This window comes from Neolamprologus multifasciatus, chromosome 22 (assembly GCF_963576455.1).
Source record: "Neolamprologus multifasciatus chromosome 22, fNeoMul1.2, whole genome shotgun sequence".
Classification (NCBI taxonomy): domain Eukaryota; kingdom Metazoa; phylum Chordata; class Actinopteri; order Cichliformes; family Cichlidae; genus Neolamprologus; species Neolamprologus multifasciatus.
Genome location: NC_140459.1, coordinates 30,386,598 through 30,392,597, shown reverse-complemented (window position 1 = coordinate 30,392,597; position 6,000 = coordinate 30,386,598).

Sequence of the window (6,000 nt, the reverse complement as noted above, 5' to 3'; positions counted from 1 at the left end):
TGATAGCATTCATATCTGTTAATAGCTAGATACAGTTAAATCCATATGTTTTTGAACAAGGCCTGCACACCACCACAGTTTCTCAATGTGTGATTCAGATTTTGAAAAATTTAAAAAGTAAACAGACAGACTATATAGGGTGCCATTTGTAAACTGAAACATGCTAAAATTAACAGCAACATCTTTCCACATTTAGCTCAAAACCCTACAAAACATGTTTGGTTTTTTTTAGTCATTTTTACAACATTTAGTAAAACATTTGTAACTTTTTATATTTAAAACACAATTTTAAATGGTAAATCTGAATGTTAAATATTAAATCTAAATAAATTAGCTAACATGCAAATTTATTGTATGGATCAACAGAAATACCACAATACAAGCTTTACGAAAACCTCCAGCGCTAAAGCGTGCCAGTAGTGGTCAGGTTGTTTCTGCTGTCCCCTGACGGTCACTTCTCACCACCATCAGCTGCTTCACTTCTTGCCTACCAGCATGTCCAGAGAGACCTCCACTAAAGTTCTATTTTGACTTGAAAATAGCAATGAATGAAATTCTTGTTGCATTTCATTTCATAGTGTTGCACACTAAACATCATTTACTTACTGAAGGTCTGTACAGCGCATATCCTTTGTCTCTGTTTATGAATATCCCAGGTAAACTTGCTTAGCTGAGGTCTCTCTATCATCTCATAGCTGTAGCTGTTGAGCACCATGTCTCCCTGTTACCCTAACTCCAGCTTCATACCGAGCCTGGACCGAGCACCATTGATCTCGTCCTCTCATTCTCTGAAAGAAAGCAATTAAGAGTCCCATCCATTCGCTTCCGCTTCTCCTTTTCAGGGTCGCGGGGGGCGCTGGAGCCTATCCCAGCTGTCATGGGGCGAGAGGCGGGGTACACCCTGGACAGGTCGCCAGTCTGTCGCAGGGCCAACACACAGGGACAGACAACCATTCGCACTCACATTCATTCGCACATTCACACCTAGTGACAATTTGGATTGTCCAATTAACCTATCCCCACAAGCTGCATGTCTTTGGACAGTGGGAGGAAGCCGGAGTACCCGGAGGGAACCCACGCAACCACGGGGAGAACATGCAAACTCCACACAGAAAGACCCCGGCCTGATGGTGGAATTGAACTCAGGACCTTCTTGCTGTGCGGCAACAGTGCTAACCACCGTGCCACCGTGCTGCCCGCAATTAAGAGTATTTTCCTAAATGTCAGTTTGTGACGCTGCTCGCCGTGGCTTTTTCCCTTTTTCAATCACACACGCTGATGGAAACATGCAAGTGCAAACATGCTGCAAGACTGCATAGACTGGACGATGGTCATAAGCATGTTGAATACAAGTTGCTAGTTTATACTCAACAGTAAAATCTCACGGGTAAACAGACTTTGCAGCGGTCAACGAGGGTATACGGTGGTTATGTCATACGCACGCACACAAATAACTTCACAGAGTGTGTGCTCTGTGTAATTGAATAGCTGAGACAAGCACTGCAGTAAAGCTGGCAAAGCATCGAGTAAACATTTACACAAACTAATCCATAGCTTTGGAGAAAATTAATCTACAGTGGCTGCAATTGATTTGTATTTTAATTCGCATATCTGGTAAATTTCATCCATGAGGGGACCTGCTTGCTGTAGTCCATGGTTTAGAAACGGATTTGAATTTCACCTCCTTTTTCCCTCTGTCAGTCGACTTCAGTGGCTGCAAAGGGAAGCAGCAGTGAGAGGGTGGGGGTCAGTTTAAAGTGCCACAGATAAAGAATGAATATGTGTCCCTCTTCGCGTCCTTGTCTTCATCTTTGACATCCGTGGCACATCAGACAGACACCATCCAAGCTTCAGCCATCCAAGGCAGGCACCGACCGCATCATTAGGCTCCATCAGCCTCCTCTGACAATCTTTGCAGTCATCATCTGCCACCGCTGTTTACCCCATTCATTATAAAGCAAATATCGCCGTTTTATTTGACACAGCAACCATTAGCAGCTGTGTGTGTGTATGTGTGTGTGAACACCTGCAGTCGTGTGCAACTCTCTGGAGCCTCAGTCTAATTTATGTTTCGAGTTCCGCATGATGCCCTGGATAGTTGGGAGTGAGTGTGTGTGTGTGCAAGTGTGTGAGTGTTCCTGGGTTGTTATATTGATGCATGGCGACTGAAGATCCAGCCCAGTAAACCAGCCTTGAGTTTGAAGGCCTGGGCCACATCCATTGCAATCTAACCTTGTCACACCCCATATGCTGGAGGCCAACTTTGGCCACCCACACCCTTCATTAGCATTCAGAGCGATAACATCTGCTTTTCCAAAAGCCCTGATATATTGGGCGGATACGGATCTTTCATTAAGATCACATCAAGGCTGGAATGAAGCGTCACCTGCCTGCTGTTTAATGGATATGATACAGTTTGATCATTAAGATACTGATTATTTTAACTCAGGGTCCATTTGTGGAACTCTTCACGCATCTTAAGGAAATAAAGTAGTGTGTTGGGTGAAGCTCTCTACAGTTTAAAGTGGACCAATATCATTCTTATTTATTGTACTGCCTGGCCTCGGTGCAGCCTCCTTCTGAAACAAGCTCTTTTAGTATGTTCCCTCTCAGGCTAGACACCCTTTCAAACAACTTTTGTTTGATTGGCTGCCCCTCATAACCAACAGGTTTTAAATCAGAGTGACTAAATAGAGATGTCTACTCTCACTGACATCATTTAGAGTAAAAACAGTAAAACATCATCTGAAGTCCTCAATAGTTTTTATCCAGGAGACCCATCTACTCAGAAACGACTTGGTGAAAGTACAAAGGAGATGGCCAGGCAAAGTATTAGCGTCCTGTTTCCCCTCTCATTCTAGAGGGGTTATGGTGTTAATTCATAACTCAGTGCCCAGGTAAATAACACTATTTATGACGGAGCGCGTAGATTTTTGGTGGTCCAGGGCACCTTTTTGAAAGAAAATATAAATTTGGTTAATGTCCATGGCCCCAATGATGATAACCAGTGTTGGGAAGGTTACTTTTAAAATGTATTCCATTACAGAATACAGAATGCATGCCCCAAAATGTATTCTGTAACGTATTCCGTTACGTTACTCAATGAGAGTAACGTATTCTGAATACTTTGGATTACTTAATATATTATCATGCTGTTTACAACTACATGAATGTACTATTGCTGTGATATATTACTGTTACTGAAGGTCTGCGGCTCCGAACCGTAGTAAAGGGACCTCTGGCTAATACGGTGGGTTCTGTGTCGGGCTCGTAGCCGAAAACTAGCTTTACTTTGTTGTCTGGGTCAACTTTGCTAGCGAGAGACAGAGAGAGGCGTTGGAAGACTGCTCCAACGGAACTTATTGTTTTTGGAGGAAAACACGAACACGGTGTACAGTCGAGTCTTAATAGCTTACTTACAACTGGGCTCGTCAGGCACTCTTCTTGGCTGCAGTGGTTATTATTATATTTACATGCTTCCAGCTCCCGTTTTTGCTCGATGACAGCTTGTACTTTTCCTTTTTCTCTCTCCCTCACTCACAGACACATAACGTGTATGGCAGTCCATTCTCCCTGCAGCACGGACTACACTGCCTATGATGCTACATTCTTTAGAGCTATACCTGTAGCATTCTGCCTATTAGCTTAGCACAACAACAACAAAAAGACCTCTCTCACCCAGGAAACACGCAGAGAGAAAGAGCATCACCATGTAACCATGGCAACCGTAACGCTGCCACCTGGAACAACAGAACGTAGCTGTCAAACAAAACCCAAACAGGCCTGACCCGCCACAATATGAAACAGGAAAGTACCGCCGTGTAATCCATTTATTTCAACAAAGTAACTGTATTCTAAATACCACCTTTTTAAACGGTAACTGTAACGGAATACAGTTACTCATATTTTGTATTTTAAATACATAACGGCGGTACATGTATTCCGTTACTCCCCAACACTGATGATAACTTATTGTTTTTTGAGAATTTGTTTTTGTTATTGGCCACCCTTCCTGGTAAAATAATATTGGCAGGTGACTTTAATTATGCCTTAGACCCGAAGATTGATCGCTCGTCAGGGACAGATACCTCACATTCTCAAACAAGAAAGAAACTACTTCAATATATAAAATATTTGAATCTCTGTGACCCCTGGAGGAGTCAGAATCCTACCAAAAGGGAATACTCATGCTACTCTTCAACATTTAAAACCCACATTCGAATAGATTTTTTTCTTATCTCCTCATCTTTGTTACCTAGTGTAACTGACTGTATTTACGATAGTATTGTTCTGTCAGATCATGCCCCAGTCTCGCTATTTTATAATGTGGTACAATTGAACAGACACTCTTTTAACTGGCGCTTACATCCTAAATGGTTATAAGATTCTGACCTAAAATTTATAGGAGAACACATCGATCTCTACTTCTCAATAAATAAAAATCAAACCAATGCAACCACCAGATGGAAAGTATTTAAAGCATATATTAGAGGACAAATGATAAGCTTCACCAGTTCTAAATTTAATAAATTCAGACAGACAACGAATGAATTGGACTCTAAAATTGGAGAACTAGGAAGAGGGGTTATTAAAGACGATTCGAGACAAACAAAGCAGAGCTACTCACCCTTAAAGCAAAATATGAGGAGCTGTCCTTGTTTAAAGCTGAAGACCATCTAATTAGATTGAAACAAACTTTTTATGATCAGGGTGAAAAGCCGGGTAAATTGTTGGCCTGGCAGATTAAGAAGCTTGAATCTGACGGAGCCATTAATACAATACAATTGGAAAATTACTTACGGACCCCACAGAAATGAATGATTCTTTTGTCTCATATTATATATAATATAATTCAGATGGCTTACTTGACTCTGAACGCATAAATAGTTTCCTTGATGGCCTGACCATCCCTTGTATTTCTGAAGATACAAAAATTGCTTTGGAGAAGGATTTGGATCTGAATGATGTCTCTAATGCATGAAAGGAGGTAAAACATCTGGCCCAGATGGGCTCCCGATAGATATTTATAAACTATTTAAAGAGAAAATAATAGCCCCATTGTTGGATGTGTATTGTGAATCCTTTTAAAACAGGGAGTCTCCCTGCTTTATTACGAAATGCTCTGATCGCTCTTATTCTAAAGCCAGGCAAAGAGGCCACTGAACGAGGTTCATACAGACCCATCTCACTTTTAAATTCCGATGCAAAGATTATAGCAAACATTTTAGGGATGAGACTAGAGAGGGTACTGCCTGCCATTATACATACGGAACAAAATGGTTTTGTGCAAAAAACCAACAGGGGTTTCACAATGTGAGGAGAGTTCTTAATATAATTCATGCCTGTGAATGACGAATGTGAATGAATCCCTGACGATGCAATCTTATCTCTCCATTCAGAAAAAGCATTTGACTGAGTGGAATGGCCCTATAAGCTCGAGGTGCTGTGGATTTGGTGAACATTTTTGTAGATGGGTCAAAATAATACTTGTAACACTTGTACTACTGCAATTAATTAATAAACGAATTAATTAGTTTCCCACCCATTTGTGAATGCCGCAGAAGGATTTCGATACTTGGGTATCAGAGTAACTCCAATTATAAGCAAACTTAGTTCAACCAACTACGAACCCATGGTATCAGAATTGGTGGAAGAGATCAACAGATGGACAACATTGCCTATATCTATACTAGGAAGAATAAAGATGACCATATTACACAATTTCCTATATGATTTTCAATCAATTCCACTAGCCCCGCCTCCTTCTTTTTCCCCCAAAACCAGAAAGCTTCTCTCTAATTTTATCTGGAACAACAGGAAGCCAAGACTTAGACTCTCTCTCCTCTACTTGCCCTATGATAGGGGAGGGCTACAGCTGCCAAACCTAGAATGGTATTATTGGGCTGCTCAGCTGAGGGCCACAATGTTTTGGTTTTCTAAAGATGTTTTCTTGCCCTGGGTAGAAATTTAAAAACTGTCTGCAAAAGCTTTGGATAATTA